This window comes from Delphinus delphis, chromosome 4, assembly GCF_949987515.2.
Source record: "Delphinus delphis chromosome 4, mDelDel1.2, whole genome shotgun sequence".
NCBI classification, from domain to species: Eukaryota; Metazoa; Chordata; class Mammalia; order Artiodactyla; family Delphinidae; genus Delphinus; species Delphinus delphis.
This window is the reverse complement of record NC_082686.1, coordinates 34712487-34736903: the sequence shown is the minus strand read 5'-3', so window position 1 is coordinate 34736903 and position 24417 is coordinate 34712487. Positions and strand designations below refer to the sequence as shown.

General features: G+C 36.0%; 1 protein-coding gene across 1 annotated transcript in view; it reads left to right on the top strand.

Annotated features, from left to right (window-relative positions):
• Positions 1–24417, top strand: part of GBE1 (1,4-alpha-glucan branching enzyme 1) — a 292212-nt gene that overhangs the window by 40480 nt on the left and 227315 nt on the right. The gene's annotated exons all lie outside the window — the stretch shown is intronic.

Below are 24417 nucleotides of genomic sequence, written 5' to 3'. Positions count from 1 at the left end.
ACTGAGGATTTGTATTAGTTTCTGGGATGGAGTGGGGTTGACATTTTGAGAGTGAGTATGGAAGTGTCAGGAAGATTGTGATAGGTTATATCCTTGAAGAAATGATGCTGCAAGCAAATAATGCTAGGGAGCCCTACCAAACTGGGATTTTCTTGAAGACAGGCACCAAACTTTATTCTTTTTCTATTTAGTTCAAGAGATATTTTATTCAGGAGTGCCTGTTGTTGTTAGGTACCTGATTAGGTGTTGGACATTTAAAGTAGGAGAGTATATATATTCATGTATGAGATCATTATATAGAGAGGGAGCCTAAACATTTTTTGAATGAATTAATAAATGGATTAGAGGGGGTGGGAAAAATATGTATAGGTGGAGTCAGCTTCAAGGCGTTAAAGGGCTTCAGACACTTCATTTCAGCAGAGCTATTAGTGGTAGCAGATCGTATTGTTGAGTCAGGGGAGTTATACCTTCTATTATAGTGATTTGAATAGTAGAAGAGCTAATGAGATTTAAGTTTTCATTATTTGGTTGTCCCCCTGTCCCTCTTTCATTTGCTTTCCAACAATATTCTTTCAAACTTTTGTTAAAGTAGACAGTTGGATTACATATGCTCTATCTTAGAACTTTTAAACAATAAACTTTAAAATAATAATTATATTATAGATTCTTTCATAATTTACTTCATATTCTGTTGTCTTTACATGTTTATAGTTGAAAAACATAAAGGTAAAAATTCAGAAAAATCATTCATAACCTCATTATTTGGAGATCATGGGTAATGTTTTGCTGTATAATCTTTGAGGTACTTTTCTATACATTAATGTACATTCATAATTAAACAAAAAAACACATTTTAAACTTGATTCCTTTTCACTTAACAAGGTATAGTGAGCATTTTTATGAATGAATATAGACTTAACACTTCTTAATTATAATTTAACATTTCTTAATATTTCATGGACTGTATAGCATACATATTCATTAAAATCATATCTGTGATATGCATGGGGGTACTCAAAAATTTAAAGGTATTATGCATGAATATTAATACTTATAGCTAAAGTATTCCACATGAACTTTGGGAATTCTTAAAGGGGATTTGAAATTGATTTGAATGTATAGGCAATATATTAACCATTGTTATAAGTTATTATTATGTTATAACCATTTTTAAGATACCTTAATGTAGAATTCGATCTCTTAAAATTATGGTTCTTCCAATAACTTGCTGAGCCATCCTGATCAAGTTACTTAAGGTCTCTGATCCTTGGGTTCCTTATTTGTGTAATAAGTATAGAATTTTCAACACATAGAATTGTGATTATTAAATAAGATATTGTTTGTACAGCACGTAACACAATACTAGGTACATAGTAAGTGCTATGCAATAGGTAGCAAATACCATTAAAATCACCCCAGGTTGTTGACGTTTTGTACTATTAGAGATGTCCCATCGTAAAACATAGGGAACCATTTGTTCAGTCCCTATTTCTTTTTTTTTTTTTAACATCTTTATTGGAGTATAATTGCTTTACAATGGCGTGTTAGTTCCTGCTGTATAACAGAGTGAATCAGCTATACATATACATATATCCCCATATCTCCTCCCTCTTCTGTCTCCCTCCCACCCTCCATATCCCACCCCTCTAGGTGGTCACACAGCACGGAGCTGATCTTGCGGTGCTATGCAGCTGCTTCCCACTAGCTATCTGTGTTGCATTTGATAGTATATACAAGTCCATGTCACTCTCTCACTTTGTCCCACTTACCCTTCCCACTCCCCATGTCCTCAAGTCCATTCTTTACGTCTGCATCTTTATTCCTGTCCTAACCCTAGGTTTTTCAGAACTTTTTTTTTTTTTTAGATTCCATATATGTGTGTTAGCATATGGTATTTGTTTTTCTCTTTCTGACTTACTTCACTCTGTATGACAGACTCTAGGTCCATCCACCTCGCTACAAATAACTCAATTTCGTTTCTTTTTATTGCTGAGTAATATTCCATTGTACATATGTGTCACATCTTTATCCATTCATCCCTCGATGGACACGTAGGTTGCTTCCATGTCCTGGCTATTGTAAATAGAGTTGCAGTGAACATTGTGGTACATGACTCTTTTTGAATTATGGTTTTCTCAGGGTATATGCCCAGTAGTGGGATTGCTGGGTCATATGGTAGCTCTATTTTTAGTTTTTTAAGGAACTTCCATACTGTTCTCCATAGTGGCTGTATCAATTTACATTCCCACCAACAGTGCAAGAGGGTTCCCTTTTCTCCACACCCTCTCCAGCATTTATTGTTTGTAGACTTTTTGATGATAGCCATTCTGACTGGTGTGAGGTGATACCTCACCCTAGTTTTGATTTGCATTTCTCTAATGATTAGTGATGTTGAGCATCTTTTCATGTGTGTGTTGGCAATCTGTATATCTTCTTTGGAGAAATGTCTATTTAGGTCTTCTGCACATTATTGGATTGGGTTGTTTGTGTTTTTTTGATACTGAGCTACATGAGCTGCTTGTAAATTTTGGAGATTAATCCTTTGTCACTTGCTTAATTTGCAAATATTTTCTTCCATTCTGAGCGTTGTCTTTTTGTCTTGTTTATGGTTTTCTTTGCTGTGCAAAAGATTTTAAGTTGCATTAGGTCCCATTTGTTTATTTTTGTTTTTATTTCCACTTCTCTAGGAGGTAGGTCAAAAAGGATCTTGCTGTGATTTATGTCATATGTGTTCTGCCTATGTTTCTGCCTATGTTTTCCTCTAAGAGTTTTATAGTGTCTGGCATTATATGTAGGTCTTTAATCCATTTTGAGTTTATTTTTGTGTATGGTGTTAGGGAGTGTTCTAATTTCATTCTTTTACATGTAGCTGTCCAATTTTCCCAGCACCACTTATTGAAGAGGCTGTCTTCTTTCCATTGTATATTCTTGCCTCCTTTATCAAAAATAAGGTGACCATATGTGTGTGGGTTTATCTCTGGGTTTTCTATCCTGTTCCACTGATTTATATTACTTTTTTTGTGCCTGTACCATACTGTCGTGATTACTGTAGCTTTGTAGTGTAATCTGAAATCTGGGAGACTGATTCCTCCAGCTCCATGTTTCTTTTTCAAGATTGCTTTGGCTATTCGGGGTCTTTTCTGTTTCCACACAAATTGTGAAATTTTTTGTTCTAGTTCTATGAAAAATGCCATTGGTAGTTTCATAGGTATTGCATTGAATCTGTAGATTGCTTTGGGTAGTAGATTCATTTTCACAATGTTGATTCTTCCAATCCAAGAACGTGGTATATCTCTCCATCTGTTTGTATCATCTTTAATTTCTTTCATCAGAGTTTTATAGTTTTCTGCATACAGGTCTTTTGTCTCCTTAGGTAGGTTTATTGCTAGGTATTTTATTCTTTTTGTTGCAATGGAAAATGGGAGTGTTTCCTTAATATCTGTTTCAGATTTTTCATCATTAGTGTATAGGAATGCAAGAGATTTTTGTATATTAATTTTGTATCCTGCTACTTTACCAAATTCATTGATTAGCTCTAGTAGTTTTGTGGTAACATCTTTAGTATTCTCTACGTATACTATCATGTCATCTGCAAACAGTGACAGTTTTACCTGTTCTTTTCTGATTTGGATTCCTTTTATTTTTCTTCTCTGATTGCTGTGGCTAAAACTTCCAAAACTATGTTGAATAATAGTGGTGAGAGTTGGCAACCTTCTCTTGTTCCTGATCTTAGTGGAAATGGTTTCAGTTTTTAACCATTGAGAATGATGTTGGCTGTGGGTTTGTCATATATGACCTTTATTATGTTGAGGTAAGTTTCCTCTATGCCTACTTTCTGGCGGGTTCTTATCATAAGTGGGTGTTGAATTTTGTCAAAAGCTTTTTCTGCATCTATTGAGATGATCATATGGTTTTTCTCCTTCAGTTTTTTAATATGGTGTATCACATTGATTGATTTGTGTATATTGAAGAATCCTTGCATTCCTGGGATTAACCCCACTTGATCATGGTATGTGACCCTTTTAATGTGCTGTTGGATTCTGTTTGCTAGTATTTTGTTGAGGATTTTTTCATCTATGTTCGTCAGTGATATTGGCCTGTAGTTTTCTTTTTTTGTGGCATCTTTGTCTGGTTTTGGTATCAGGGTTATGGTGTCTTCGTAGAATGAGTTTGGGAGTGTTCCTCCCTCTGCTATATTTTGGAAGAGTTTGAGAAGGATAGGTGTTAGCTCTTCTCTAAATGTTTGATAGAATTCGCCTGTGAAGCCATCTGGTCAGGGCTTTTGTTTGTTGGAAGATTTCTAATCACAGTTTCAATTTCAGTGCTTGTGACTGGTCTGTTTATATATTCTATTTCTTCCTGGTTCACTCTCGGAAGGTTGTACTTTTCTAAGAATTTGTCCATTTCTTCCAGGTTGTCCATTTTATTGGCATATAGTTGCTTGTAGTAATCTCTCATGATCTTTTGCATTTCTGCAGTGTCAGTTGTTACTTCTTTTTCATTTCTAATTCTATTGATTTGAGTCTTCTCCCTTTTTTTCTTGATGAGTGTGGCTAATGGTTTATCAATCTTTTTTATCTTCTCAAAGAACCAGCTTTTAGTTTTATTGATCTTTGCTATTGTTTCCTTCATTTCTTTTTCATTTATTTCTGATCTGATCTTTATGATTTCTTTTCTTCTGGTAACTTTGGGTTTTTTTTGTTCTTTTTCTAATTGCTTTTGTGTGAGGTTAGGTTGTTTATCTGAGATGTTTCTTGTTTCTTGAGGTAGGATTTTATAAACTTCCTTCTTAGAACTGCTTTTGCTGCATCCCATAGGTTTTGGGTTGTCGTGTTTTCATTGTCATTTGTTTCTAGGTATTTTTTGATTTCCTCTTTGATTTCTTCAGTGATCTCTTCATTATTTAGTAGTGTATTGTTTAGCCTCCATGTGTTTGTGTTTTTTACAGGTTTTTTTTCCAGTAATTGATATCTAGTCTCATAGTGTTGTGGTCGGAAAATATACTTGGTACAATTTCAGGTTTCCTAGATTTATGAAGGCTTGATTTGTGACCCAAGATATGATCTGTCCTGTAGAATGTTCCATGAACACTTGAGAAGAAAGTGTAATCTGTTGTTTTTGGATGGAGTGTCCTATAGATATCAATTAAGTCCATCTTGTTTAATGTATCATTTAAAGCTTGTGTTTCCTTATTTATTTTTGTTTTGGATGATCTGTCCATTGGTGAAAGTGTGGTGTTAAAGTCCCCTACTGTGATTTCCCCTTTTATGGCTGTTAGCATTTGCCTTATGTATTGAGGTGCTCCTATATGTTGGGTGCATAAATATTTACAATTGTTCTATCTTCTTGGATTGGTCCCTTGATCATTATGTAGTGTCCTTCTTTGTGTCTTCTAATAGTCATTATTTTAAAGTCTATTTTGTCTGATACGAGAATTGCTACTCCAGCTTTCTTTTGATTTCTATTTGCATGGAATATCTTTTTCCATCCCCTCACTTTCTGTCTGTATGTGTCACTAGGTCTGAAGTGGGTCTCTTGTACACAGCATATGTACTGGTCTTGTTTTTGTATCCATTCAACCAGTCTTTGTCTTTTGTTTGGAGGATTTAATCCATTCACATTTAAGGTAATTATCTATATGTATGTTCCTATTCCCATTTTCTTGTTTTGCATTTGTTATTGTAGGTCTTTTCCTTCTCTTGTGTTTCCTGCCTAGAGAAGTTCCTTTAGTATTTGTTGTAGAGCTTGTTTGGTGGTGCTGAATTCTCTTAGCTTTTGCTTGTCTGTAAAGGTTTTAATTTCTCCATCAAATCTGAATGAGATCCTTGCTGTCTAGATTAATCTCGGTTGTAGTTTTTCCCTTTTCATCACTTTAAATATGTCCTGCCAGTCCATTCTGGCTTGCAGAGTTTCTGCTGAAAGATCAGTTGTTAACCTTATGGGGATTCCCTTGTATGTTAATTGTTGCTTTTCCTTTGCTGGTTTTAATATTTTTTCTTTGTATTTAATTTTTGATAGTTTGATTAATATGTGTCTTGGCGTGTTTCTCCTTGGATTTATCCTGTATGGGACTCTCTGTACTTCCTGGAGTTGATTAACTATTTCCTTTCCCCTATTAGGGAAGTTTTCAACTATAATCTCTGCAAATATTTTCTCAGTCCCTTTTTTTTTTTTTTCTCTTCTGCTTCTGGTACCCCTATAATTCGAATGTTAGTAATTTTAATGTTGTCCCAGAGGTCTCTGAGATTGTCCTCAATTCTTTTCATTCTTTTTTCTTTATTCTGATTTGCGGTAGTTATTTCCACTGTTTTATTTTCCAGGTCACTTATCCGTTCTTCTGCCTCCATTTTTCTGCTATTGTTTCCTTCTAGAGAATTTTTAATTTCATTTATTGTGTTGTTCATCATTGTTTGTTTGCTCTTTATTTCTTCTAGGTCCTTGTTAAGCGTTTCTTGTATTTTCTCCATTCTATTTCCAAGGTTTTGGATTGTCTTTACTATTGTTACTCTGAATTATTTTTTCAGGTAGACTGCCTATTTCCTCTTCATTTGTTTGGTCTGGTGGGTTTGTACCTTGCTCCTTCATCTGCTGTGTATTTCTCTGTCTTCTCATTTTGCTTAGCTTACTCTGTTTGGGATCTACGTTTCTCAGGCTGTAGGTTCGTAGTTCCCATTGTTGTTGTGTCTGCTCCCAGTGGGTAAGGTTGGTTCAGTGAGTTGTGTAGGCTTCCTGGTGGAGGAGACTGGTGCCTGTTTTCTGGTGGGTGAGGCTGGCTCTTGTGTTTCTGGTCGGCAGGACCATGTCTGGTGTTGTGTTTTGGGATATCTGTGAACTTATGATTTTAGGCATCCTTTCTGCTATTGGGTGGGTTTGTGTTCCTGTCTTGCTAGTTGTTTGGCATATGGTGTCTAGCACTGAAGCTTGCTGGTCATTGAGTGGAGCTGGGTCTTAGTGTTGAGATAGAGATCTCTTGGAGAGCTTTCACCGTTTGATATTATGTGGGGCCGGGAGGTGTCTGGTGGGCCAATGTCGTGAACTCAGCTCTCCCACCTCAGAGGCTCAGGCCTGATACCCAGCCAGAGCACCAAGTCCCTGTCACCCACACGGCTCAGAAGAAAAGGGAGACAGAAAAGAAAGAAAGGAAGAAAGAAAGAAAGAAAGGAAAGAGAGAAAGAAAGAAAGAAAGAAAGAAAGAAGAGCATTAATAAAATAAATTTATTAAAATAGAAAAAAATTATTAACAATAAAAAATAAGTAAGTAATAAAAAAAAGAAAGTGAGAAAGAAAGAAACTAAACCTAAAAACAAATCCACCAATGATAACAAGTGCTAAAAGCTATACTAAAAAAAAAAAAAAAAAGAAAAAATGGACAGTCAGAACCCTAGGACAAATGGTAACAGCAAAGCTATTCAGACAAAATCACACAAAGAAGCATCACATACATACTCACAATAAGAGAAAAAGGAAAAAAAATGCATATATGTATATAAAAATTTGAAAAGGAGGAGTGCAACCTAATGATAATAAACTCTAAATACTAAACTTAGATAAACATAAAATCAGAAACCAATTAAGTGCAGAAAGCAAACCCCAAGTCTACTGTTGTTCCCAAATCCACCGCCTCAATTTCGGGATGATTCGTTTCTATTCAGTTATTCCAGAGATGCAGGGTACTTCAAGTTGATTGCAGAGATTTAATCCACTGCTCCTGAGGCTGCTGGGAGAAATTTCCCTTTCTCTTTTTTGTTAGCACTGTTCCTGGGGTTCAGCTTTGGATTTGGCCCCGCCTCTGTGTGTATGTCGCCAGAGGGCGTCTGTTCCCCACCCAGACGGGATGGGGTTAAATGAGCGGCTGATTAGGGAGCTTTGGCTCACGCAGGCTGCGGGGAGGGAGGGCTACGGAATGTGGGGCAAGCCTGCGGTGGCAGAGGCCGGCATGACATTGCAACAGCCTGAGCCATGCTGTGTGTTCTCCCAGGGAAGTCGTCCCTGGATCACAGGACCCTGGCAGTGGCCGGCTGCACAGAATCCCTGGGGGGGGTGTGGATAGTGACCTGTGCTTGCACATAGTATTCTTGGTTGCTGCAGCAGCAGCCTTAGCATTTCATGCCAGTCTCTAGTGTCCACACTGATACAGCTCGCGCCCGTCTCTGGAGCTCGTTTAGGTGGTTCTCTGAATCCCCTCTCCTCGCACACCCCAAAATGATGATCTCTTGCCTCTTAGGCCGTTACAGACTTTTTCCTGGACTCCCTCCCAGTTAGCTGTGGCATACTAGCCCCCTTCAGGCTGTGTTCACGCCGCCACCCCCAGTCCTCTCCCTGCGCTCCGACCGAAGCCCGAGCCTCTCAGATCTCAGCCCCCGCCCGCCCCGGCGGGTGAGCAGACAAGCCTCTCAGTCTGGTGAGTGCTGGTTGGCACCGATCCTCTGTGTGGGAATCTCTCTGCTTTGCCCTTCACACTCCTGTTGCTGCGCTCTCCTCTGTGGCTCCGAAGGTTCCCCCGTCCGCCACCCGCAGTCTCCGCCCGTGAAGGGGCTTCTAGTGTGTGGAAACTTTTCATCCTTCACAGCTCCCTCCCTGAGGTGCAGGTTCTGTCCCTATTCTTTTGTCTCTGTTTTTCCTTTTTTCTTTTGCCCTACCCAGGTTTGTGGGGAGTTTCTTGCCTTTTGAGAAGTCTGAGGTCTTCTGCCAGCGTTCAGTAGGTGTTCTGTAGGAGTTGTTACACACGTAGATGTATTTGTCATGTATTTGTGGGAGGAAAGTGATCTCCACGTCTTACTCTTCCACCATCTTGAAGGTGCCCAATAGTCCTGTTCCTTAATGGACACTGTAATAGATGTTGAGGATGTAAAATTAAACAAAAGATGATCCTTGGCTTTATGTCATCTTTAATCTGGTGGGAGAAGATGTCAGCAAAGAAATGTATAATACTGTTTGAATATATCATTGGGACAGTTTGGCCAAAACTCTTTGTGAACCCAGCCTTAGGGAAGGGTGGTCTATGAGTGATGAGGAATCTATTTGAGTTCTCAATTCCAGCAATTTTGATTATGAATAGGCTTTAATTATCAGTACAACTATGTGATCTGACCAGAGCATTTTGGGAGCACTGAACTAGAATATTGTGGCCCATAAGCAATATGAGTTCTAGATGAATTTAAAGTATCCATTTTACTGATGTTGAATAGGCTATTAAATTAAGCATCAGGGTGGCCTTATTAGCAAACAGATTTAGCTATACTTGAATGGAATTTAGCTTTGGGTTTTCTTTCAAATCTGCTTATAGCATTATGGTCCTTGTATAGTAGTTTAATTTGGCACAGAGACTCTAGATAATATGGTAAGTGAAATTTAAAAATGTTGTTTTACATCCATACCTCATTACAAAACCTACAGAGTATTGTTGCTTAGTAAAATTTAAATACTTTATCTCAATCTCAATTTGGGTAAATATTTAAAAGAATAAAATGTGTAATTCGGAAAAATAATAAACTGAGACATGCAGACAATATAGCAGACTACTCCACTTGCCAAGCTGTTCTTTGCTTTCAGACCTATTATGTCTGGTCTGTGTTAGGTCAGTGGATGTAAAAAAGATGTGTGTGTGTGTGTGTGTGTGTGTGTGTGTGTGTGTATACACACAGATAGATAGATAGATGGATAGATAGATGGATATAGATATGAAACTTGGATTTTTATAACTTAAAAGAGGTCTTGCCAACATGTTAGGAGTCACTATGAAAGCTCTTTAATCTTTTGGTTTTGTAGCTGACAGAATTTTTAAACCTTTATCTCCCTCAGTAAAGGCAAAAATCTTGTCAGAGTGTTTGATAAACCTTTGATATTTCATGGCTATTTAGTCCAAAGGATGTGAAGTTTTTGTTGGAAATATATATATCTCCTTGGATTCTTTGATATATATTAGTATACTGTGTCCCATGCCATTGTCAAAGTGAAAATTGATTCATTTATCCTGTCTCTAATATAAAAACATTCACAAGGATAAAGTTCATAGCTATCTGGCTATATTTAATAAATTCAAATGTGTGATTGGGTTTTTTGATTTGCTAATTACCATATTATAAGGTTTCTGATCTTTGGTGATTTTCAGAGAAAAAAAATTAGTGTCCATTAGTTTTTATCTTATAATTGATATAATAACCATCCAGTTTGAAACTGTATATAAGAGGTATAAATAGTACATGTTTGCATATTTTGCTTTAACTCAGTTACTTCAGGTTCATTGTGACAGGTACACCTGCCCTCCAAGTAAAATTCTCTGGGTAATTAGAATCAGTACCAATGTGATTTCTGCCTTTTGTTAGATTTTACAAAATAAAATAGAAAAAAATGCTTTGTGGATTTGTTTAGTTAGTGTAAATATAACAAGTTTTAATTTTTTTCAAGTGAGTTTTCTGATGACTTTATTTTTGAACATTTGTATCACTCTAACCTATAATAAAAGGTTTTTTCCATCAAAAATTTAGCATATGAAAATTATTTAACAAATACTAAGTAATAAATTAAATTTAGTATAGAAGTCCAAATCAACTGAAAAACTGTAAACTGCAAAACGTATTGGGTGCTATTATGAGTAATGCTTAAGTAAAAATACTCTGGAAGGAAAGTCTTGGATATGTATTCCAGCTTCACCCACTTAATAACTGTGTGGCCTTGGGCAAAATTTTTTAACCTCCTGTTTCTTCATCTGTACCATGAGAATGATAACAGTACCCTCCACATTGGGTTATTGTGAGGGCTTAATAGTTAATATTTAACAGTGCCTATAGCATAGTAAGTATTCCATGAGGTATTAGTCATTATCATTTATGATTTGTGATATTTATAATTCATTATAATTTTTTCAGTTGGCTGACAGACTATTTTCTTTTTTTATTTGCTTTGCATTTTATGTTTCATAGTGGTTTATACACTGCATTTTATTTTAAGCAAAATGGTGTATTTAAAAGTATGCTACTTGTGCACAGTAAAATATACACTCTTTGGTGTGTGTGTGTGAGACATCCAAAATAACCTTTGTTTTGGGGTGCAATTTTTTCCTTTCTTGGTTGGAAGAATTAGGACCCAACTTTGAGTCAAAGAAGGCTAGAGTACGGATTATAGGTTCTTAGACCTGGATGGTACCTTTCAATTTAGCTTCTTCATTTTACAGAAGAAGAAGCTAAAGCTTTGGGTGGTTATCCTCCTTAAGTTCACATAGCTAGTACCTTAAAGATGGTCTAGAAGTTGTATATTTTGACTCCTTCACCTCCCTCTCTACTTTGCGGAGTATAGAATTTTTGACAGTGTTTGAGTAACAGTGACATTCACATAACCATCATTACTTTTTTTTTTTTTTTTTTTGCTGTACGCGGGCCTCTCACTGTTGTGGCCTCTCCTGTTGCGGAGCACAGGCTCCGGACGCGCAGGCTCAGCGGCCATGGCTCACGGGCCCAGCCGCTCTGCGGCGTGTGGGATCTTCCCAGACCGGGGCACGAACCCATGTCCCCTGCATCGGCAGGTAGACTCTTAACCACTGCGCCATCAGGGAAGCCCCCCATCATTGCTTTTAATCTATTGATACAATGAATCATATTAAGAACAAGATTCTCTTGGTGATTTAAAAAATTGGAATTGCTTCTCAGCAGTTTAGTTAACCACGCATACTCAGGAGTATAGCTCTTGTGCAGATTGTGGTCTACATCATGGAGGACCTCTAGCCCAAACCTCTGCTCTTTGCCATGTAATTTTTCCCCATAGAGAAAGTTGACCACAGAGCAGAGTGTTATTTGAGCTAAGAACTGTTAAAACATTAAGTTAGATTTCTTCCTAAAAATCAGTAGACTAAGACTGTGTTAGCTCATGTTTCATATTACACGAGAGAAAATAAACTGAAAGGTCAGTTGAACAGTTACAGCATTGCCCTTTTCCAAGGTAATCAGCAGAGCATGTAGCAAAGACGTGAACAGGAGCGTGACTGGAAAGAGAGCGGCTGATAAAGAGGCTGGCTGCTTAAAGTGCTTGGGACAGTACTTGACACTTCCAGGCCTGACCAGATGGGCCATCTCACAGGGCTTACCTTCAGTAATTCTGATTTATTACATTCAGATGGCTTTCTTTTTCTAGTTAGGCAGTCAGGTTTTCACATTGCCAGAAGACCCCAGAAATTTTAATATTGACCATTAATCATACCCTGGTAAACTGCAAGGGCAATATATTATTAATTTGTTTGCAGCCAAGAGACAAAACACAGTGATTAAAATTAATTTCTAGCTACATTTTGTTAATTTATTCTAATTAATTAATATGTTAAGAAGTCAAAATATGTTTACATTAATGGCTATATAGTAGGTTCTTTATGTTGTGTCATTAAATGTCATTTCCATTATCCTAAGTGTTGAACTCTAGAAATAAGTACTTTATTGTTAAAATAAATAAGGAGTGTATAAGGCTTTCTAAGTAATACCACCAAGTGAAGTATTTGTAATTTTCCATTAATTGATTGAGAACATTTCATGGTTTGGGTTTCGTAGGATTTAGATTTGGAAGGATCTCAGCAGTGACCTCCCTCCACGCCTTCACCTCTATGGCCCAGTACCAGAATTAGGAAAGAACATTTAATAAATAACAGCCATTATTTACTTCCAGGACACAATTTTAAATAGTAGCCACTCTCACTTTTAAAGTTAACTTTTAACAGTTTTAAATTGACCTCATTCTCCTCCTCCCAAAAAGGAAAGATTTAATGATTTCTACATAATCATAATTTCTATATATATATATTATTAATTTGAAATACAAAGTAGCCAAATTACATTTAACTTTAGGCCAAGTAAGAACAAAATTGTTATTTAAATAGTTTTTATTCTAAAACATCAGAAAATAAGAATTCAAATGTTTGCTCTTAAATATGCTCTGAGGATAGTAGTTATCAGATTGTCCATAGTGCATTTGATTGTGTTTTAGAGATGGTACAAAATGAAAAAGGTTTTTAAAAAAGGTTAAAATTAGTAACAGGCTTAATGTTTGCTTGTAATTGAATTTAGATTTTATTATTGTATTATAATTAACATAACTATTCCAATTTTTTCAAGGTTTTTTTTTTTTTCCTACTTAGAAATATCTTAATTTCTTGTTTAAAAAAAGGAAAGATGAGACATGACATAATTTATTTTTGGTGGGCTAGTTATGTATAAGCACAATAGTCCTGACATCAATGGTATTCTCTTTCTGTTTTATAAATGAGGAGGCTGAAACTCTGAGATCATTAAGGGGAAAATCTAAGGTCACTTTGCTAATGGGCCTAGCAATAGAACCTAACCTTTTATTTTTAAAATCTGTCCTTTCTATAGTATGTCATCATGCCTGGAACATAGAACATGGCCCATACAAATTAGTCTTAGATTAACTCTATATGTGAAAGAACTCATTTCATTAACATCTAGTCCCGAATCTTATGAACATAGGCATTGGTAAGGGTTATAATAGTAAGAAAAACTGCTTGAGTTCAAAACCACAGACATGCATGTTACTATCAGTTTGCATAGAAATGAGATGATGGGAGTGAATTGTCTTCCATTCATTTTGGCAGCAGTTGGTGTCTTGATTGGTTCATCACATCCCCTGGTTTCCTTTCCACTTCTTTTTTTGTTTGTTTGTTTGCGGTACGCGGGCCTCTCACTGTTGTGGCTTCTCTGGTTGCGGAGCACAGGCTCCGGACGCGCAGGGTCAGCGGCCATGGCTCACGGGCCCAGCCGCTCCGCGGCATGTGGGATCTTCCCGGACCGGGGCACGAACCCATGTCCCCTGCATCGGCAGGCAGACTCTCAACCACTGCGCCACCAGGGAAGCCCTCCTTTTTACTTTTGTAGATCCATACGTTTGAACTTTTGATAACATTCAAGTCAATGAATCAGTGTCTTACGTGAGATAATACGTTTTCTTATAAAGCTGGTTGTTTAGTCACACAGGACCTACAGGAGCAAGAGTGAGGGATTTATCTGCAGACTGCTTCCCATTTTCTATCTCTTATTGGTCAAAGTTTATCCCTTTAAAAGTTTAGCCTTTATTTCTCCACACATCAATGTTGTAGTGTCTGGCTTCTTTCAGGAGCTGCTTGCAAGTCACAGCCTTCATAGGGCCGGTCAAATGAGGGTACAAAGCCAGGACCGTGGTGGGACTAAGTGAATATGTGAGTTTCGTACATTTAAGGCAGATTGTATCTTTCTTATATTTGAAGAGGCTATTGATTTTCTATGTTGTCCTCAAATCCAACAATCATATTGAATAGATTTATTGTCCTAATAGTGTGCTTATTTCATGTGAAAGGTGTTATGCTAAGCATTTTAGGTATATTATCTCATTTGATTATCTTATGAAATATATTCTGTTATTCTTAGATAGGGAAATTGAGTCTAAGTTACAGCTGGTAAGAGGTAGGATTGGAATTCAAATTCAGATGTAATAATCTTAATTTTAAACCTAAATCTAACATCCTGTCACCATTGCCTCACCACTGTCTGGCAAGTAATAGGTGCTCACTAAATATTTATTTGTTAAGTACTTAATATGTGCCAGTATTTAAGGTGCTTGGGTATATATATGAATGTGCTAAACAGATAATTTTCCCTGTCTTTGGGGAATTTACATTCTAGCTACTTCTATTTTCTGGTTATAAGCCTTTATCACCGCCTTACACGGTGCTTTCTCACTCTTTTTTTTTTTTTTTGCGGTACGCGGGCCTCTCACTGTTGTAGCCTCTCCCGTTGCGGAGCACAGGCTCCGGACGCGCAGGCTCAGCGGCCATGGCTCACGAGCCCAGCCGCTCCGCGGCATGTGGGACCCTCCCCGACCAGGGCACGAACCCGTGTCCCCTGCATCGGCAGGCCGACTCTCAACCACTGCGCCACCAGGGAAGCCCTCTCACTCTTTTTTTGCTCTTCTGTCTCCCACACATAACAAAGAATGTCTTGAAGGCATGGACTCTTTCTTTGTTCTCAGTGACTAGCATAGCACTGGACATATAGTAGATGCTTAGTAATATTTGTGGAATAAATGGATGGATTTTACCACTACTTGCTTGTCACTTTTACTTAAATGGCCCCAATTTTACTGTTTCCTGATAGATGAAGTTTAGAGTGTATGTTAAATTGAACACAGATTGGAAATGTCACTAAAATTTTAAATGAAATTTTATAAATTTATACATTTATTTGTCGACTAGTACATTTAAACATTTAAATATAAGGAATGGCATTCAAAAATGAGAAACCATGTCTACTATAATGTCAATTTTTAAATTATTTTCATTGATCAATCCTGCATAACAAGTCCACAAACCCCTGTATTTTAATGTTCAGTCTATTTAGTAAAGCTTCAGTAATATCTATACTCTGCCTGCTAAAATTGATCCTTCAAACTGCTCCCTTTAAAAACTCTCTATGTATCAGTTATCTCCTCTTTAAAGTCTTAAAGGTTTTCATTTTTTATTTATTATCTAGCTGAAAACCATCTTTTCCATCTTGATTTGCCACTACATTTCTAGCCATCCTCCTGTCCAGCTACATATAGCTAATATGTAGCCCACAAGAACCACCTTAAATTTTACACATTTAATGCTCTTCTTTTTCTTGTCTCCAACTGTCAGAATATACTACTCATCCTTCAAGATATAGCACAAATGCCAGCCACTTTTTAAAGCCTTTTCTAATCTTCTCCCATCAGTTCTTTCTGTTGTCTTGCTAATTCTTCTGTTAACATTTGCTTATCTCAGCCCTATTGTCCTGAGTTGAACAGTCTTCTATTAGACTGATGAACTTATTGAGGGAAGGACCTTGAATTATTGGCACACAGTAAGTATTTTTATCCTGTAATAAATATGTTGTGGGTTTTTTTTGTTGTTGTTGTTGAATACTTATCCGTGATTGAGGAACATAAACTATTCACTTTTTTTTTTTTTTTGGCGGTACTCGGGCCTCTCACTGTTGTGGCCTCTCCTGTTGCAGAGCACAGGCTCCAGACGCGCAGGCTCAGCGGCCATGGCTCACGGGCCCAGCCGCTCTGCGGCATGTGGGATCTGCCCGGACCGGGGCACGAACCCGTATTCCCTGCATCGGCAGGTGGACTGTCAACCACTGCACCATCAGGGAAGCTCTAAACTACTCACTTTTAAGTCTCAAATGCCTACTCTTCACTTGACAGGTTTAATATATAGATAAGTTTGTATATTACACATATTTTGTGCTTCAAGAAGAAAGTTTCTGCCAGTCACCTTGAGGTCTTTTTAAAGGCCGATTTAAAAAGCAGTTTTTGTTTCAAAAAAAATTCCATTCCCCTCTCCTTTATTTTCCCCTTTTTTAGTTATTAAAAATTCCTGTTGAGCTTTTATTCCTGTGCTTTTGCTTGCCTCTATTCCAAGTCTCCTCTAGGAAGCAGATGACAATATAAAATCTTAAGAATTAAGCTAGCAAGGAAGGAATTTCCCCCATGGATTCCTTGTGTTTCAGGCCCACTCAGAAGCACTTGAGAAAGAATTCTACATCCTAGATATTTCCAGATAAGGTATGATCCATCTCCCCTGACATATCTCCTGTGTTCACAACCTTGCCTGAAATCAGAGTTTCGGTACGGATCTAGGATGAACTGTCTTACAGGAGAGCAAAGACTGTAGCCTGTTTCATTTTTTTCCCAGACTAATACTTTCCTGCTTCCCTAAAGTAACTATTTTTTCCCCTAGTCAATCCAATTTACTTAATTTTCTTCAACACTTTTTATAACCCATACATTCAAATTAATCTGGAATACCTGGTATGTGTTAGTATGCCTATATTTGTAATTTTTCATAGCAGAAAAAAATGTGTTCTCACACACTTTTGGAATTTAAGCAGAAACAGTCCTTGATGTTTGCTAATAATTAATGTGCACATTAAAATCTAAACAAGTATTAAAAATCTAAACAAGAGGCTAAGTGATTTGTTCAAGGTCACATATAGTATGTAACAGAGTTAAGATTTGAACCTGAACTGTTTGTTTCTAGAGCCTTAGCTGTTTCTCTTAATTATAAGATTAATAGCCTTATGAATAAAACTTATAGGGCTTTCTTTAAAAGGAAGATGTGACTTTTAATTTGAGACTTTGTCTCTTGATTTCCTTAAAGTATACCTTTTGTGATGAATAATACTGCATCTCTACTGCTTTTTACCTTCTTGACCTTGGGCAACTTACATATTTATCTGTGCCTCTATTTCTTTCTTTGTAAAAAGAGGATTAAAAACATCAATCAAATGTGATAATATTTTTATATCTGTACAAAATGCTAGTTGCAATACTAACTTCGTTTTATGTTCTGGTTACCAAGAATTTGACCCAGTTTTTAAATATTCTATAAATTCATAGCAAAATATTGAGAGAGATGACTGTAGTAGGAGAGGGCAAAGGGACGATGAGCTTGCTATATCCTCAGGCATTTTCTTTTTTGAGCCACAGTGATTTCAAAGTGGAATGTGTATTTCTGTATCAGAAGCTACAGGGCTGACCTTGAGCAAGTCAAGATATTTAGTTAGAATTATATCATACTATAATCCTGTTTCTGTTCAATTTTAGTAAATGGGACATTTGTACATGTCTTATGAAACGTCTTAAGAATGATTATTTTTTAAACTTAAAATAAATCTAAAATTGTGTTTTAAAGATATTATAACCACATTGACAGTAAAATTATTGCCACATTTATTTGCCCTCCCAAAGTTGATGTCTTTTTAAAAAGAATCAGTAATTTTTCTTATATTATGATAATGTATGTGTATGTATTTTTTTTACCCTAAGTCCAGATTTATTTTGTTGACTGTTCCTGTTTGATCATTTTATTGAATGTTGTTACTTACGTTGTCTAATATGGATTAGAGTTTCCATACACCAAGAGTTATAGCTGAATAATATCTATAAGAGGTAACAATCATTTTCTCATAGAAGTTGGAGAGTATGAGAGAGTTTGCAGTACTAGTCTTTCATTAGATCTGTAGATTGAGGGGTTTTTTGCCTTTTTTTCTTTTTTGGTCCAGATCAGTATTTGAAGTATTTTTGAAACAGTTGCCAGTGTTAAATTAGGGAGAGTTCATAGAAAAATCTGGATTTTTTTCATTCTTACTTGATTTGGCAAATGCTTGGTAATAATAGGCTCTAGCTTTTAAATAGACACTGTCACTTTTCGCTGGGCTTTGTGCTCTCCATCTCACTTAGAGTTCTTCTCTGCGTTGTTTTCCATACTCAAAGGCTAACCTCATTGGTCATTCTTTTATCATCAGGCTTGCCCTTTTGTGTTCCTCATGTGGGAGCAGCTCCTCATATTTATGATACCTTCCTGGCTTCTGTTGGTGGTTGAGTTTGTGTAAAGACTAGAGTAAAGACTGCCAGTGAGACTGGGGTTGTATCATTTCATTAAAAGCTAATTTGTTTCAAATAATAGATTAAATGTAATCTGAATTTTTATGAAACCATGGGCATGTGTGCTCACAGGTGGGCATGTGTATTTGTGTGCGTTGGGTATATATATACTGTACAAAAGGGGGTCATATATGAAATATTCCACTCACACCTACCACTCCCGTAGGCATTGCACTACACCGATCAGATTCTGTGCTGTACCTCTTCTTGTCTTTGAAGCAAATGTGGTGAGTGTGGTGAGGCTAGGGGGGCTTAAGGCTCCTGTTCACCTCAGCCCACTGGAATTCAACCGCTGGTGCAGAGGAAGGGACCCTGTGAAAATACCATCTACATGCCATCTGTACCTATATGAATATTCTTTATACAAATAGATGGTTTGTAGAAAACTGCTTTGCAGCTTCTTTCCCTAAGCCATCGCTCTTGGGACATTTTTCCACACCACCACATTTCGTTCTATCTCATTCTTCGTAATGGATCTCATGTAATTTGTTGTTTGCATGTTCCACAGTTAATTCGACCAGCCTCCCTTGTTGAACAGGTAGGTATTTTCCATGGTTTGGTATTTTAAATAATGCCATAATGATTATCATTATACACACGTCTTTGCTTCTTTGTGTGATATATCCTAGGGGTAAATTTCTAGAAATGGAATTACTTAGTTGAATAGTGTAATTTTGAAATTTTCATAGCTGATGCCAAATAGTTATCTAATTTATATTTCATTAAAGAGTATTTGGGAATGCCTTTTTCCTGGACCTGCATTCTGTCTGCACAGACTATCACATGTTTACTGGTCTTTTAGGTGGAAAATGGAATTTTGAAATTTAGGTTTGCACTTCTTCAATTATCTATGAATTTGAGCATCTTTTCAATATGTTTACTGGCCATTTGTACTTCTTTTTCTGTGAACTGTAGGGTTTTTTTTAAATTAAATATTTATAACTTTGATCTTTCAAAGTTATTTTGGTTTTAGAGGTCCAATTTTTAAACTTAGATTCCAATATTTTAATAGGTAAGCCATTCTTTTCTTATTTATTTGAAATGTCCTTTTATGATGTATTTAATTTCTTTATATGTTCAAGTCTATTTCAAGAACTCAGTTTTGTCCCACTGATCTATTTCAAACTATTTGAATTCCCCAAATTTTATAAACATAGTTTTACATACGTATTAAAATTCTTGTGGAATATTTTATAGGATTTTGTAGATATTTTAATGATCTAAAAATTTTGTAGTTTCAGAAAAAAACATTTATTTTGTTTAAATGGTGTTTCTTTGTTATAAATAATTAGAACAATGCAGGGGAGAAAGTAAATAGAAACCCCACCAAAAAAATCATCACTGATATTAAGGGAACATCATTCTTGATATTTTTTATATGCTTATATATAGGTAGAAGGATAGAGAAATAGCTTGATAGAAATAATATAGTAAAACATGAGGAAAATAGATGTGTTTTAATTTTAAACAAATAGACTGAAATAAAATGAAAGAAGTGGCTGAAATTCACATTACGACTTTCTTTAAAGTGGCTATCTAAGATTAATGAAGAGATTAAAGAGTATAATGATGACAATCTTAAATTTTAGTCAGTGTTGAGTGACTCTGTTATAAAAAAAAATAGGGGTCTGACCACTCATGCTTTATTCCATCTCCCTTTCACTTACCTCTTGTTTTTTTTATAAGTCAAGTTTTCACTTGTCCATTGAGATTCTTTTCTTGTTATCACATTCACATAATTGCACAATTGATTAAACTTGGTTCTATATTTAAAGACTTAGGGCTCAACCACACTGCTGCAATGACTGTCCATTCCTCTGTGTGTGTTTTTAGTCTTTTAATTGACTAATTTTTATGGAAAGTTTTTTTTTTCTTTTCTTCAACAATGGTTCATTAATGTCATAGACTTAAAATTATTTTTTTAATTTGGCAATATTTAAAGAATTCCTTAAGCTCGAGTAGGCATGTGTCTCATATAATATCCTTAAACTGACTTTTTTTTTTTTTTTTTTGTGATACGCGGGCCTCTCACGTTGTGGCCTCTCCCATTGCGGAGCACAGGCTCCGGACGCGCAGGTTCAGCGGCCATGGCTCACAGGCCCAGGCGCTCCGCGGCATGTGGGATCTTCCCAGACCGGGACACGAACCCGCGTCCCCTGCATCCGCAGGTGGACTCTCAACCACTGCGCCACCAGGGAAGCCCTCATATAATATCCTTAGATTACTACTTTTCCCTCTCAGAATTGTGTGGGCTTGGATTTGTTATGTTTTGGTCTTTAATGTAATGCTCCTTTGCAAAAAAAAAAACGCCTGCCTCCCCTTATTTTTTTGTACCAGTTGTCCATAGAATTATTTCTTTCTCCTTTGAATTTCAGTAGCTTAAACTGGGAGATGCTGTGCGTGCGTGTTTGTGCGTTTGTTTTCCAATTTTTTCTTAAAACATAATGTGTTCTTTTTAAAATGCAGATTTAATTCTGTAGAAAAACTGTCCAGTTTTATGTCTTTTATATTCATTTTATTTAGTTTTGTTCTTCAGAGTCACCAGCTATCCTTATTTTGATAATTTTTGTTAGTTTTGCATATCTCTTTTCTTTAATATTTTCAATTTCTTTGTCTTTTTTCTCTAATTATATCAATTTTCAGTTCACTTACCTAATAATTCTTTTTTATAATAAACCGCTAGCATCTTTATTTGTCAACAATAGCCACTTAGAAAATGTAGTAGACAAGGAGCATCTTATCATGATAACAGCAAAATGCTAAGATTAACCTAATGATAAATGTGCTAAAGGACTCAATATTTTGTATGTAGCAGTTCTCTCCAAATTAATCTGTATAGTAAAATAATCTGAATAAACTTGACATACTGATTATACAGTTCATATAAAGGAAAAAAGTTTTTAAAATATCCAAGAAAATGTACAGAAAAATTAAAATGTGAAATTGTATGACCAAATATTAAATATACTATTATATGTAGTTATGTTAATTAAAATTGGGTGGTATTCTTCCTCCAGATACAGAAAAGAAAAAAGAAAGAGGAATAAATAAAAATGCCTTCTATATATGTGAATTTAATACATAAAGTCAATCAGGCATCTCAATCAGTGGAGAAAGGGCAGAATATATGAAATAAAGAGCACTGGGAAAATTATTCTCGCACTTTGGAAGAAAACTCAAATTCCTACATCATTCCACATACAAAAATAAATTCCAAGGCAATTTAAGCACTAAACACCAAAAAATATAAGTATAGTGGAAGAAAATATGGGAGAATTATTTTAATCTTATGATTAGGAATACCTTTTAAGCAAAATATAATGCTATATATATTCTATATAAAACTCCTTAAAGATGGATAGATTAGAAAGAATTTTTAAATTCTTTAAGATGAAATATACCATAAGTAAAGCTAGAAGGAAACCAACTGGAAGAAAATATTTGCAATAAGTGTGTTTCAGAAAACAGATGACCTTCTATAATATATAAAGAGCTTTTGCAAATCAAAAAATAAAGCAACCTAAGATGGAAAAAAAAAGGACAAAGATATAGGTAATATTGATTGAGAGAATATTATTTGCCAGGCAATAGCCTAAGGACTTTACATGTACAAACTCAGCTAATTTGCGTAATAACCCTTTTGATCAAATACACTTAGCATCTCCATTTTGCAGGCAAGAAAATGAGGCACAAAGAAATTTAGGAATTCATCCAGAGTTATACCATTAGTAAATACTAGCCTGCACTCATCTCACTGAAAAAGAAGCACAAATAGCTAATAAATTTAAGAAAAGCCATTCAACCTTAATAATAATTTAGGAAAATGCAAGCACTAAAACACAATAAGATATTTTTACCAACCAGAGAGTTAAAAAAATATCAGATGGATTAATAAGACTAACATTGCCAAGAGTGTAGAGAAACAGTAACTCTCATACTCAATTATTGGGGATGTCCATTGTATAGTATTTTTTTTTAACTTTAAAAATAGGGATTTTTAAATTATTTTTTTGAATTTTTGAATTTTATTTTATTATTTTATTTATACAGCAGGTTCTTATTAGTTATCTATTTTATACATATTAGTGTATATATGTCAATCCCAATCTCCCAATTCATCCCACCACCACCCCCCATGCCCCGCTTTCCGCCCTTGGTTATATGTACACTTTGTTCCTTGCCAATTCTAATTTAATTATTATTTTCTAATGCTATGTTTTGATACTCTGTTTATTTCTTTGGGTCTGCAGTTTCATTTTCCTTCTCATTCTGTTGTTCTGTCATATAATCTCTCAGCTCTTATTTTAATTCAATTCATTTTTATTTAAGTTGAAGTACAGCATGAAACATTTGTGGAAAGAGTCTTTTTCCATTCAGCTCAGTTGAGGTGTTCTTCATTAGTTAGCTTCTTACATTTTGTATATTCCCTGTATATTCCCTACTTGGATTCATGCCATCTTTCTGGGACTTTTATTGATTACCCCTCAGGGTATTGAGTACGCAGGGACGTTTATGGACATTGCTCAATTCATTGCATAGTTCTGGAACTTTCACTTCTGACATAGAGCACCTGCCACAGGCTTCATTTCTCTAGTTTTACCAGTTTTGTCCTACTTTGCTTCTCCCCAGACCTGGGGCTAATAAGTGCAAGTAGTAGTATGTTTTTGTGTACCAGCCCTGAATATGGACTCTGGGAATCTGGGAGAGGTTCAGGAGCAGCCATGTGTTATTCTTGGTCCTGCTTGGAAAGCAATCTTTGATTTTTTCTCATGGCTGTTAGCTTCTGCAGTTTGATGTGATGTATGTTCTTTCCATGCTTTATAGGGCATGGCTAGGCAAACTACAGCCCAGAGGCCAAATTTGGCCCCACCATCTGTTTTTGTAAATAAAGTGTCTCCGTAACACCATACACAAAAATAAGCTCAAAATGGAATAAAAACCTAAATGTAAGGCCAGAAACTATCAAACTCTTAGAGGAAAACATAGGCAGAGCACTCTATGACATAAATCACAGCAAGATCCTTTTTGACCCACCTCTTAGAGAAATGGAAATAAAAACAAAAATAAACAAATGGGACCTAATGAAACTTCAAAGCTTTTGCACAGCCAAGGAAACCATAAACAAGACAAAAAGACAACCCTCAGAATGGGAGAAAATATTTGCAAATGAAGCAACTGACAAAGGATTAATCTCCAAAATTTATAAGCAGCTCATGCAGCTCAATAACAAAAAAACAAACAACCCAATCCAAAAATGGGCAGAAGACCTAAATAGACATTTCTCCAAAGAAGATATACAGATTTCCAAGAAACACATGAAAGAATACTCAACATCATTAATCATTAGAGAAATGCAAATCAAAACTACAATGAGATATCATCTCACACCAGTCAGAATGGCCATCATCAAAAAATCTAGAAACAATAAATGCTGGAGAGGGTGTGGAGAAAAGGGAACCCTCTTGCACTGCTGGTGGGAATGTGAATTGGTACAGCCACTATGGAGAACAGTATGGAGGTTCCTTAAGAAACTACAAATAAAACTACCATATGACCCAGCAATCCCACTACTGGGCATATACCCTGAGAAAACCATAATTCAAAAAGAGTCATGTACCAAAATATTCATTGCAGCTCTATTTACAATAGCCAGGAGATGAAAAAAAACCTAAGTGTCCATCATCGGATGAATGGATAAAGAAGATGTGGCACATATATACAATGGAATATTACTCAACCATAAAAAGAAATGAAATTGAGCTATTTGTAATGAGGTGGATGGACCTAGAGTCTGTCATACAGAGTGAAGTAAGTCAGAAAGAGAAAGACAAATACCGTATGCTAACACATATATATGGAATTTAAGGAAAAAAAATGTCATGAAGAACCTAGGGGTAAGACGGGAATAAAGACACAGACCTACTAGAGAATGGACTTGAGGATATGGGGAGGGGGAAGGGTAAGCTGTGACAAAGC